General features: G+C 35.9%; 2 protein-coding genes across 4 annotated transcripts in view; both read left to right on the top strand.

Moving 5' to 3' along the window:
• The window catches only part of LOC145671122 (facilitated trehalose transporter Tret1-like), a 478,763-nt gene that overhangs the window by 80,478 nt on the left and 384,290 nt on the right, over positions 1-13,995 (top strand). The window lies entirely within an intron of this gene.
• LOC145671871 (uncharacterized) overlaps positions 1-13,995 on the top strand; it is a 123,485-nt gene that overhangs the window by 28,731 nt on the left and 80,759 nt on the right. Inside the window, exon 2 of one of the 3 annotated variants that reach the window (XM_081741099.1) lies at positions 12,324-12,477. The exons of the other annotated variants lie outside the window; for them this stretch is intronic. The gene's annotated coding sequence lies outside the window, so the exon portion shown is untranslated. The remainder of the gene's footprint in view (positions 1-12,323; positions 12,478-13,995) is intronic. 3 annotated transcript variants of the gene reach the window in all.

Here is a 13,995-nt window from a genome sequence, read left to right as displayed (position 1 = left end):
CAATAAATAATTAAAGCACCACATATAATGGCTTTCAAATTAGGTTGAGCATTTTATGACCGTTTTATAAAAACATAATATTGCACTAGGAGGATATGCAAAAGTTTGCTGGAAATAAATATAAATTTCTGAGATTATTATTATTATTATTATTATTATTATTATTATTATTATTAGTAGTAGTAGTAGTAGTAGTAGTAGTAGTAGTAGTAGTAGTAGTATTAGTATTGGTCTCCTACTTCTTGGCCAAGATGTGAAATATTCACTACCTTCTTCATACCGCTAAATCAATTTCTTCACTGTTTTCTCGTCACAGCTCATACCCCTAGCTATCTATGGCAGTTTATCTCATTGTTGCTCGACCTATGATTTCCCCTCGCAGAGTAACAGATAGTTTTCTACAGCTTTTAGAGCGAGGTATTTTGACAGCCTGTAGAAATTTGCATTGCGATTCGTATTAGCAATAACAGTAAAGTGGATATTTCTGTTTCTACTGTGCATCATCAGCATCATTATATCAGAAGTTTTCCGCCATTACCAGCGGGACACTTACCGCAGCTGAGAAGCTGGCATGCTCTTCAATCTTCTGTTAACCTCTCCATCTTCACATACGATTTTTCTGTTTTGATACCATGGTACCAAATTTCTCAAAAGTAAATCCCCACGTTGAGCGGGTTTGCATATCCAGGCTCCTAACTATGAAAACATTTACGATCACTCCAACTCCAGTCATTTCACAGATTCAACGTGTTGTATATAAGTTATTAGGACGTAAAATTGAATATAATTTATACGAAAAAGACTTTTATGCATTGCAAGACCTGTAACTGCCAAATATTCACCACAAACTTATAGTCGTATCGACATAAACAAAAAGAAGTGTGGAGCAGGAAACTACTTTACCCAAAAGTCAAAAGAGACTCACTGAAGACATACGAACTGCTCGAGCGGCTTAGGTCACTAGTCTATCAATTAGAAGTTTATACGTTCAAACCCTGAAGGGAGTATTCGTTTTTTTTTCTCTCTTAAAGTGTGTTCCTATTTTCATCAGAGGATTGAGAAAATTTCTTCAAATAAATCTTTGGAAACTACTTTTCTCTCAAATTCCATTAGAAGGGAATATTATATGAATTGCAAATCTAAAATCCACAGCTGAGAACAAAATATTAAGTATGTTCAATATTTCATTATTATCCTTTGATTTGTAATGAAAAACTAATTATAAGCATTGACGATTTCAGAAGATTCTCCCTCGGTAATGGTCAATATATGAATGAGAGAAAACTGACAAAACATTATTAGTCCACTTTGAGCATGATCGAACATAACTTATGGCCACGAAGGGGGAAATTTATGTCGACAGAGTCTCAAATTCTCCCACAGGTCATGCCCTGAAATCATCAGTTTGAAAGGTTTCCTTAACAAATGGAATATTACATTTATTTCTCGTTCTATGTTTTGAAATGGAAAAATCATAATTTTAAAGAGAATTATAATACGATAAGCATAAAGATTTATAGAACTAATGAAGTAAATATTCTTGTGTAAGTTATCGATTTCTAATCAGATTAAAACTCGAATATTCGTTTACATCGCACTTTAAAGTAAATCCTCTCTCTATATAATTCTTACTGGAAAATATGTTTAACTCCAATTACTTAATCAATATTTTTAATAATATATTTTTATTGTAATACTTTTACTATTCAATGTTGTATACACTTCATTTCCCAAAGCAAAACCTCGCAAATGTATAGTGGACTAGTGAATATTATCAAATAAATTATCATTTTGTTTACGTAAATACTGCATCGCCTCATTTGAAACTTCGTACTTTAAATAATAATAATAATAATAATAATAATAATAATAATAATAATAATAATAATAATAATAATAATAATAATAATAATAATAATAATAATAAAATCATAGCCATACCTTTATAAGAATTTCAGGCTTAGTAAATAAATGAATTCAACGTGGTCTCTATTCGAAGTTCTATTTAATCGAATCCGATAGAAATACAATGAGAAACTTCGAAAACAGGTAAAAGAAAAATGTTACCTTGGTGGGACTGGAACTAACCTTTAAGAGTTCCTTTCAATTTACAGACAAATGCCTTAGGCACTTTGTTTCTTTTCTTTAAGTTAACTGATTCACCGAACGTATCTGAGTAACTTGTCTCTATTTTCTACTGGGTTATATACGTTTTACAATCATTTCCGTTAATCTTGAACGACAGGAACACGAATACAAAAACAACTAAGAGAATTAAAATTCCAAACTCCCCCACCGGGAATGAAACCCGGGACCCCATACACCTTAGGCACACGTGCTAGCCACTAGACCAGCGGGGAAAGCAAGTAAAATGCATTTTGTAGTATCTGAAGTTTACACCTATTTCATCCTGCTGTAATAATGTTTACCGTATTCGTTACTTTGAGGAATGATATATGTTATTCATATAGGTTCTATTACGTATTCGTTCATAAATATTATATAAATGATCAGAATTATTCATGATCTTCCATGGAAATTCACTGGCGCATGCACAGTAGACAGACAGTGTAATTGAAAGGTGAGTTCAACAGATATTATATATTTCGCCGACATTATTTAATAGCTATGTAGAAGAGATAGCAAAAATTAGTTTTCATAATGAAGATGGAATTTCGGTAGTAGATAGAATGATGAGGTGTATACGGTTTGGGGTTGATATGATTGTTGTTGCAGAATCTAAAAAGAGAATTAATAAGATGTAGAAAACGTGAGAAAGGCCTCTGAAGAATATGGGATGAAAATAAATGTTAGAAAGACAAAATCCATGGTGATTGAAACGAAGTGATCGGTGTCAAATATAGAAGTAGGAGCGAAAAAAAAAACAGGTGACTAGTTTTTGATCTCTGAGTAGTATTATTAGTGATATGACATGCGAACGTGAAATAAAAGCAAGGATAGAAATGGCGAAAGAAGCCTTTAGGATGAAGAAAATACTATTTTGTGGGGCCTTAGAGTTAAAAGAAAAAGACTCATAAAATGCTTCATGTACTGTATTTTACTGTATTTATAGGACAGAAACATGGACATTACGCAGAAATGATGAGAAACAATTGGAGGCTTTCGAAATATGTGCGTGGAGAAGAATGGAGAGAAATAGCTGGGTCGAGAGGAAAACGAATGAGAGGGTTGGAAATGGAAGGAGAAAAATATTATTAAGAAGAGGAAGAAAAACTGGTTGGAATATTGGTTAAGAAGGAACTGTATCATGAGAGATGTGCTAGATGGTATGGTGACAGGAAAGAGAGGGAGGGGACGAATTAGACTATATAGAAACATAATTAGGCTATTGGCGATATCAAAACAGAAAAATCGTATGTGAAGATGGAGAAGTTAACAGAAGATTGTGGAGCATGGCAGCTTCTCAGCTGCGGTAAGTGACCCGCTGGTAATGGCGGAATACTTCTGATATAATGATGTTGATGATGCACAGTAGAAACAGAAAGATCCACTTTACTGTCATTGCTAATACGAATCACAATGCAAATTTCTACAAGTTTTCAAAATGCCTAGCTCTAAATGCTGTAGAGAACTATCTGTTAGTCTGCGAGGAGAAATTATAGTCGAGTAAAAGTGGAACAAACTCTCATTCAGATCGCTTGGGTTTTGGGCTGTGACGGGAAAGCAGTGAAGAAATTGATTTAGCGGTATGACAAATAATAATAATAATAATAATAATAATAATAATAATAATAATAATAATAATAATAATAATAATAATTTTAATAATAATTTATTTCACAATTCATTTCTGCCAGTAGCTTTCGCCCCCTTACTCCCACTTCATGTTTACTCAGGAGGAAGCTGCGCGTCCCCAGGTTGGGAACCACTACTTTCCATTAAGGAATTCTGATAGCCTGTTAGAAATTTGCATTCTGACTAATATCAGTAAACTGCGTTCTTCTGTTTCTACTGCGCATGCGCCAGTGAATTTCCATGGAAGATCATGAATAATTCTGATAATTTATATAATATTTATGAACGAATATGTAATAGAACCTATATCAATAATATATATCATTCCTCAAAGTAACGAATACGGTAAACATTATTACAACAGGATGAAATAGGTGTAAACTTCAGATACTACAAAATGCGTTTCACTTGCTTTCCCCGCTGGTCTAGTGGCTGGATAGTCATGTTGTAGCAGCGGTGGCGAGCAGACCTGCGGAATGCGCTGTTGCTTCTTTATACGGCATACCTTCATACTTCAAGTTAGAATTCTTCTGATTGTCTAAATGGTAGTGAAACGAGTTAATACTTTGCGTGTAAACTTTAGTAATGTGCCTACTCGCCCAATTACTTATAGAATACATGAATTCATATTTGGCAATTTCAAGTTAAGCAATGACCAAATTGTGAGTATTGAATTAGACAATTACCGACGTTGTGTGTTCGTTAAGTTAATATCCCAGCTTTTGTGCGAACAGATAATTCGAGATAATAGTACTGGATTACGATATACTGATAAAAATGGAGTGTATGATGTGAGTGTGGAAGTTGCAGATAATCCTGTTACTTTAGTTAAATTATCTTTAATGCCAAGTGAATTGGACGATGAAGAAATACTAAAAGTGTTGACACCATATGGTAGTGTCAAAAATATCAAGTACGAATTTTATGATAGTAGTCATCGATACCGAGTACGTACTGGGCGGAAACTGGTGTACATACAGTTAGATAAGGTAATTCCATCGTCTATTGAAATCCAAGGTCAACGATACTTAGTATCTTATTTTGGTCAGGAACGTACCTGTTTTGCTTGCAATAGCCCTAATCATCGATATGACCAATGTGATAGACGTAATGTGAACTCTAAACCTATAGTGCAACCTTCAACCGAAGTTAACCTAGTGAGGACGAAGTTAACCTAGTCAGGACGAGTGTACAACCTGTAGTTTCATTACCTTCGTCTTTTAGTGACAAGGATTTTCCCCCATTAACTAGTGACAGTGATAAAGCTGTGTTACCTTCTTGTGCGGAGATAGTGAATGCTGACACTGCTACTGTTTCATCGGTAGCTTCGGTTACTTCTGAATGCAGATCTAATCCAGTGCTTGAGCATACTCTGAATATTCAGCCACCTGTCGAGGTTTCTTTACCTCCCGCAACAGGTTCTGTTTCATCTCCAGTTATAATTAGCGTATCCGACTCCATACCTCCAGCGGTTTCTATTGCTGACGCTGCTGACTGTGTTCCTGACGATATAAGTGATGTGGCAGATGTTCCTATTACTATTGACAGTGGTCCATCTGAGAGTGAGAACTCCATTTCATCTTATAATCATACCTTCCTTTTAACCTCAGTTCCTTCGCAAAGTAGTTCTAAAGAACGATCCTCTCAAGATAAGAAGAGACGGAAAACGGTGAAAGACTGTAAAGTTTCTTCATCTGCTCGAAAACTTGATAAACCAGTTAGTGATGCTTTGTACAGGATAACTAGTACTAATGTTTCCAAACAATTGCAGCTTGCTGTAACAACTTCGGTAGAAGACAGTGCTTCTGGATCTGTAGAGTCTACACTTTCTGGTGTCACTGTCACCTAGTGATTCTTGTGTGTGCCTACGTCATCTCATCATGTTCTATCAAGTCTGTCTCCTTCCTTACCTTTTCATGGCAATTGTTCTTACCATTGCTAGTATTAATCTAAATAGAATATCTTTACCCACACAGTATCACGCTCTGTCTGATTTTTTGTTAAAATCTGAAATTAAGGTGGCTTTTCTGCAAGAGGTAGGTCCGGAAGTGGTGCATGTACATGATTCGTATCACGTTTATAACAATTCAACGTATAATCGTCTTGGTACTGCGATTTTCGTTAAAGATGGGTTACCGTTTACGAATGTACAATGTCACCCCAGTGGTAGAATTATACGAGGTGATTTGTTTGGTATGACTATGATGGCAACTCAGGAACAGTGATCTGTTGGGGTACACCCTGATTCGCCAGAATAGTGCCTCGAGAATCGATAGATTCTATTTGACGGAATCTCTTAAATCTCAGCTTTTTGGTGTATACCGTTATCCTGTTTGTTTTAGTGATCATCTGTCTTTAGTGATGAAAGTTAAGATTCCATATGATAAAATTGTGCGTGGACGTGGTTACTATCATATGAACGAAACACTATTAACAGATGATGGATTTCTTACATTGTTTCAGAGTAAATGGTACTATTGGAGACAGCAAGCAAAACGGTATCCAAATATCCTCATATGGTGGACTACCTATCCTAATACGCTTCTGTAAATGGTATTCTGGTGAACGCTCTCGTGATCGCTTGAAATTGTATAATTTTTATTACGGATGATTATTAGAGGCTCAACGAGATGCTCTTTCCGACAGAACATTGTTGCCCCTTGTTAAAAAATATAAAGCAAAACTCTTAGATTTTCATAGGACTCAAGTTCAAGGTGTAAAAATTAGGAGTAAGGCTCTTATGTTTGATGTAACTGAACAGTGTTCTCTTACTCACGTTTTGCAAGAAAACCGGCGTGGCAAGCGCCGCCTGATCAAGACGGTTCTTACTCCGGATGGAGATCCCTGCAAGAATGTTTTTGCAGTTCAAAAGGTATTTTATGATCATTATTTAAAACTTTTTGGTGAATCGCGAGGACTGGATCTTGAGAATTTTATTTTTGAAGTTATTCCTAAAGTCATAACAGATGATGATAATATGTCTTTGACGGCGCCTTTTACACTTGAAGAAGTAAAGTTGGCAACATTTGCTGCAAAGCCAGGAAAATCACCCGGACAAGATGGAATATCAGGTATATTGTATCATAAACTTTGGCCTGTCATAGGTCAGACACTTACTGACTGTGGTCAATGCTTGGTTTTTTGCTTCCGAACATATCTGTCGACCCAATCCTGCTGTCACTATTTTTATACCCAAAGTGTCTCAACCAACAATGGTTGAACATTTCAGATCTATTTCCCTTTTATATACTGATGTTAAAATTATTAGTCGTTGTTTGGCTTCTGGATTAGCTCCTTATACGAATAAGTTGCTAGGTGGTTTGCAATATGCTGCAGTTAAGAGTCAGGCTATATTTATCAGATTTTAATGAATGTTAGAGATTGTATTGCAATATGTCAAGATTGTGAGATTACTGCAGCTATTGTTAATTTAGATTTTCAGAATGCGTTTGATAATATTGAGCATTCCTATTTGTGGAGAGTTTTGAATAGTTTTGGTTTTAATGCTCGCATTATACAATGGTTTAAATTTTATAAAGACGCTGCGACAAAATTAAATATTAATGGTCGTCTCACCCTTCCAATCAAAGTACTTCGTAGTATGTATGAAGGCTATTTATACGAAGGCTTTCAGCTTACAATTATTTACTTTGGCTATTGCACCCTTCTTGTATGATATGAACCGCAAGATTCAGGGTTTTGACGTTACTGCACGCCTTCTACGTGTGTGTGGATATGCTGAAGATGTCAATGTTTTCCTACATTCTGTTCATGACTATTACCTTTTGATGCAAAGTGTTGCTAATTACCAACAAATGTCTGGAGCTCTATTGAATACAAAAAAATCAACCGGTCTTATGAGGAGTTCAGGAATATTCAGGACATTCCATTTCAATCTAGGATTAAAATACTAGGAATATCATTTATGAGTAATTTTGTTGAAACAGTAAGATATAATTATGACCTTGTCATTAATGAAATCAGACATTTAAGTTGCTTGCACAAATGTAGGTCACTATGTTTGTTGTCTCGCACTCGACTTCTCAATGTTTATATTTTGAGTAAACTGTGGTATGTTGCTAACGTATTTGCCTTGCCTTCTACAGCATGCAAAAAGCTACAAAGTGTTTGTGGTTGGTTTTTGTGGAACAGTTGTGTGTTTCGTGTTCGCTATAATGACGTCTGTTTATCGGTAGCGAACGGAGACATTAACATGACTCACGTGCAGTTCAAGGCTGAGAGTTTGTTTATACGACGTAACTTGACTGCCTTAGTTGAAGATGTACCTTCTCCCACTAGACACTTGCTGCGATATTTATTGGATACGATCGATCCAACACTGCCGTTGGCGATCACTTCCCTCCTCTCAAGTTGCTCTTACTTGAGTAGTGTCTTGTGTACCTATATCTATCAATGTCATCGAACTCCCGGTATTTTGACTTTATCCATTCAGTACACGGGTGAAATTGTTGTTACGTGAGTGCACGAGTTGTGCCTGTGAGGCTACACAAGATCTAAGTTAAACATATATAAAGGACTTTTCAAATAAAATACCTTTATGTTTCAAAGGATACATGTGTTGCTTGTTGATGTATAATGTTCAAAACACGAAACTCAATATTTTTTTCGAAATTTATTAAACATGATTCTTACCTTATTAATAACGGATGCAATCAAATCTTACGCCGTAAAATTGCGACTTCTGAGAGATTACATCTGTTTGCACGCATGAAATATTGAGAATAATGTATGTTAACATAAACAAGCATATTGAGGTTTATGAGTGTGCTATGTATTGTTTGAACCACAGTTCTAAAACGAGTTATTTTACCCATACAAATTGTCCTCAATTTATTCCATGCATAACATTGCACAGTGTTTGAGACACAGGCACTTTTTGCACAACTTACAAAAGAAAACACGTTCCACTGTTTTTGCACTTGCAGCATCTCCGTCTTTTTCAACGCAGTGAGTCTCCCATTTGTTCTGGTATAAAACCCGACTGTCTTGCAGCGGGCTCCTGATGTGTCGCGGCAGATAATGCAGTTGAGCTTCATTTATTCGGTAACTAAGTTCTAAGTTCTTGAGAAACTGCCTTCTTGATATGAAGTTCTCTTGATTAGTAAATGATCGAAACATAATATAGACGTTCATTCCAGAAATGTTTATCAGTATATAGAACAAACACAGTGGCGGTCTGCGTGCATTTCTACCTACGTTATATTCTGCGCACATTGCAACTGCCGCATCTACTCGTCCCTTCATCCTGTCGTAAAATCTTATAATTTCAGGTTTTCTACTATCACAGTTTTCACTGTCAACATTATCATGGTGGTGCATTGACGAAAGTAACACTCCTACCTTTCTTCGGAATCTAGGAAACCTGGGCAGCTTTGAAGCTCAGTTTCACTGTTATGAGAACTAGAATCTTGAAATGTGGCGTTACAGTCCGAATCATCGTCCGAAAAATTCAATTCCAACGGGTCACTGCTTTCGGTCAATTTTCTCGTTTCTTCTACAGTCAATTTCTTTGACATTGTCTACAAAACACAAATTACGAGTGTCCCAAAGAAATTTTCAATCAATGCTTTCTATGTTACGCGAGCACATGGGTGGTACCTGACAGGCACACAACAAAAACAATCCCTTCCCGCTTACAGACAACTCAAGCACGAATTATACATATATGAGCAATTGACTCTCAGCAATCACAAAGGAAGGTACACTGAGTGACACAATAGTATCTGTCTGTCATCTATTGAAAAAACAGAAAAATATATTCCTACTGCTTAGTGCGTGCTTCTCAAGCAAAACCCGTGTACTGAAAGATTAACCAGTAAACAATGGTACATACACCACCTACAACAGTTGTCACCATGTAAATTAATAGAAAGGGAACCAGAATACAATTTTCATATAATATTTCGTAATATACACTCAAACTACTTAACAGCAGAAAATAAATCCTTTTGGTACATAGTAGTGAATGACACTGTAGATACGAAAGTAAAACGAAATAAATGTGGGTTTTGTGCCGAAACAATATGTTCTTTTTGTGGTGCCGCCGATTCCTTGAGTCATAGATTAACAACTTGTGTGAACAGCAAACAAATCTGGTACCAATTGCAGCGATTTTTGGGTCTTATGCGCCAATCTAGTCTTTCAATCGAGGTCCGTCGAGGTCTGTTGCGACCGGAATATTCTCCGCATACCAAAACGAAACACAATTCTGTTACCTGGCTTATAACACAAACAATTACGTATGTACTCTCTATGGAAACAGCAGGTAAACCTTTGTTTTATATTGAATATCTTAAAGCTAATTATGACAAAATGAGCTCTCTTATGAAAACGTGTACTTTTGCTCGGTTTCTCGACAACATCATATATGCGAAATTAACTTGTACTCCTTTGTTTATCCCAATGAGTTTTTAGTTTTTTTGTAAAGCCAATGTGTATATGCTACATAAGTTCTTAAAAAGGACATGAACAAACTGTACAACTTGTGTCTATGCTCCATAAGCAGTTCTTTTTCTTTTTTCCTCCCTTTTGAGTTATATTCTGCATTATTAGCTGTATATATTTATATTGTTCTGCAGTTGTGTTAATGATCGTATGTATCAACTCTATTTGCTAATAAAAAAGTGTTAAAAAGTGTACTAGGGCAACATTCTAGTAATGAAAATAGTTTTTGGCGTGGGTTCAAACCCTGCCAATAGATTTTTAAATTTTCATAACACTTTTTACATTAAAATAGGATTGAAAATAATACTCAAAAAAGTGACTTACCGATTATCTTTTTAAATTTTCTTAACACTTTTTTCATTAAAATAACCTTGCAGTTTTACTATACGGATCCATAATAAAAGTAATAATAATAATAATAATAATAATAATAATAATAATAGGAACGTGTTAGAAGCCCCGCAGGAGCGGGTTAGGTTCTGTTGTCTAGCCCAAATTTTTCTATACATTTTACATGACCAAATTCAAACAGCTGGCTAGACTAGCGCGCGAAAACTGAAACTCTTGAGATCGGCGTAAATGACGCCGGCTTTTCTTCTTTGGAAATTAGAAGTTACGATGAGGAAGAATAGTAGTAATATAAATCGGGACCTCTTAAAAACAATGAGGTAACCTCAACTTGAAGAACGTTTCGTGATATTTTCCTCATTAACAAAGGTCTATATAACTTGTTTTTGAGTTAAAGAAGGAAATCTCGAGTAAGTCATTGTGACACTCATAAGGAGCGTCTCCTTATACGAGCATTAGTATTTTGTATAGTCTTACATGCAACGATTTTAGCTAGCTAAAAGCTTAGGTAAAAAATGAAGTGACGGGGTAGGTAAGTGGTTAGCGTATTGAACTTCTATTCAGTAGACTCGGGTTCGAATCCCGGCCAGGTTGAAACTTTTCAAATGTTTCAATTTCAATACATACTCAGAGTGACAAGCAAGGTCATTTCTCCTCCAGAAAGAAAACGATGTTAGAATGAGGAGAATTGGAGAAGGTCTCTCAATGAAGGCAATCATTTCCAAACTTATTTCCAGCAGTTTGTTTTAGATTTGATATTTTCAGCTACTTTCAAGCATTTCCTGGTAAATGCGTGGTCAGTATTTTTATTTTTCTAAATATACAATATATAAAGAAATAATACATTACATATACAGCAATATTGAGATTAATATATGGTGTTCTTTGGAAAACACGATCCGAACTATAGAGATTCATCTTAGAATGGAGAACTGTTTCGTTAGTCACCTACTTTACAATTTTACCTGCATGAACACGGATCAGGTGCCAACTGCTGTCAGTGCTGAGAAAATTTACGTGTAGGTTGGTTGCATCTGTCTAGGCGTTCTCACAACTGCAAATGACCTGGACCCCAAGTAATGGAATTAGAGCACTTGGGGGGGGGGTGATACTTTTATGGTTCAGTGCAGTGTACACTTGGTTTTTGATATAAGAAAAAATCCAAAGTTAACTTGGAGGCTTAAAAAATTGGTTCTCCGCAGTCAATTCAACGATTCGGCAATGTTACATTTGAAACGTGTCTTACCTAAAGGTTCCAATGTGGTTGGAGAACTGTCCCACAAAAGGATTATTGTCGGTTCTATTTGTACTATCTATGGGAGAGCAAAATTTTCCAAATTATCCAAATTAAAGTAACCGTTAACAGTATTGTTTTGAAAGAAAAGCTGCCCACAATTTGATTGTCCAGAAGATCACACTAAACAGTAACTTCTGGAGTTACTCGCATGTATTCTGCGAATGTGGGGTTTTCTGTACCCAACATTCGTATATTATATGATTTACTTTGGTAACTTCATCTGAAAATATTATATGGTATAAACAAAAATATCATCATTAGCAACCCGATCCAGCATAGTGATTGTAAATTTTACGAGCTTTAATCGGTAATTAGACTTGATTTCCTTAACAATTTGTACTTTGTATTCGTACAATTATAGTCGACGGTTAAGAAGTTTTGTTTGCACTTAAATTATGGATTTTGGTTCTGTACACCACCACAACCTGGTCATACTCATTTGTGATCGCCATTTTAGGAACAATTTACTGGTGCAGCACCACTTGTGGCTCTAGCGTGAACTACAATATTACCACAAACTTGTTGACTTTGTCCTTGTGCTGTTACGAGAATTCCAACAGAATGACGTGAAGTGAAAAGGAAATAAATCTTTATAGTCATGGAGTTTCATGGTAAGTACCTTATATTTATGAGTGCGGCGGATTCTGTAAGTAAAGACATGTTTCGTTGCAATTTCAGTTGACATGAGAAATAGATTAAATGCTGTATATAAACTGTTTGAAGAAAATTTACTTGAGTACATTTTCAATATAACACGAAATTTAAAGCCTTTGATTCGTTGTGGAATGGAGGCATATGAGTCATGAATGGTTCCCATAGGAATCTTGACTCAGTGTAACAGTCAGTTCCGTATGCAAGGATGAAAGAGGATATTGTTTCGCAACCTGAACTCCAGAACTGACTACAAGTATTCAATAAGATTGAGGTTTGGGAAGTGGTTGGGAGGTGACGTAATTCATCCTGATGTTAATAAAATCATGACCCAACAACTTCAGCAGTGTGAATTACCGTTTTGTTATCTTTTAAAATTGTGGAATTGGCCGAAATAACATTTGCAACATAGGATGAACGTAGTTGTCTAAAATGTCTATATAAGACATGTAAGTATAATTGCAGAACACACGGAATCTCAGGAAATTATGATCCACAGCATCCCAGGGCCCACATTTTGATTCAGGGTGGGAAAGAAAATAATTCGGGGTATAAGATTCTATGGATATCTGCAATACACAAACACAGCCAGTTGGAAATAAAATGAAAGTGAATTCGTCGGTCCATATCACATGTTTTTAATCAACTTCCACAGCTGGTCTGATGACTAGACGTACACCTTTGACGTATGTTGTTTCGGGTTTGATTCCCGGTGAGAGCGTATTATGCTGGTTCGTCCGTATCGCATATAGACGAGGTACTGAAACCGGACGCTAAACTTCAAGACACAAAATAAAGTATTTCTAATTATGGGTTATCCACTTTGCATGTTCTTGTCCCCATTTTTCTGAGCTAAAGTGTTGAACACCAGTTTGCAAATTGCTGACGCTCAAGTTACAGAGCTCGTGATGGATTGTCAGTCTCATTATGCTGTATTAGGTGTTGATAGAGTCACTTCCGAAAACTTGCATGAGAATTTACACTTACCAATGTAATTATGTTCAGTTAGATGAGATTTATCAAGTGAAATATGTCTAGTCTTAAGACTGTTTTGCGTTGACAGACTTACTGTTGTAGAATAGGACCAAGGATGAAAATGACCAAATGCAATATTTGGAATACTGTATTGCACGGTTCGAAGAATTGGACATTACGAAAGCTATACAAGAAATTTTTTACAGAGCTTCGAAATGTGGTGTCGGAGGAAGATAAAATGAACGGAGAGAGTATCCAATGAAGATGTTTTAGGACAGATAGGAGAAAAAAAGGGAGCTCTTAATCCACTCTAAACATAGGAATGCTAATTGGATTGGACCCACTTCGCAATGAAATCGTTTTCTTCAAAACGCCATAGAGGGAAAGATGGAAGGAAAACAAGGAGTAGGAAAAAGAAGAGCATAACTGCTCGATGATTTGAAAAATAGAAGAAAATATTGGGGCAGTGATGCCAACATAAAATATTATAAAATTCCATCTCA

This window comes from Thermobia domestica, chromosome 15 (assembly GCF_964235325.1).
Source record: "Thermobia domestica chromosome 15, izTheDome1.hap1.1, whole genome shotgun sequence".
In the NCBI taxonomy this organism is placed as follows: Eukaryota; Metazoa; Arthropoda; class Insecta; order Zygentoma; family Lepismatidae; genus Thermobia; species Thermobia domestica.
The sequence above is the reverse complement of the archived record's forward strand: the minus strand, read 5'-3'. Positions and strand labels throughout refer to the sequence as shown.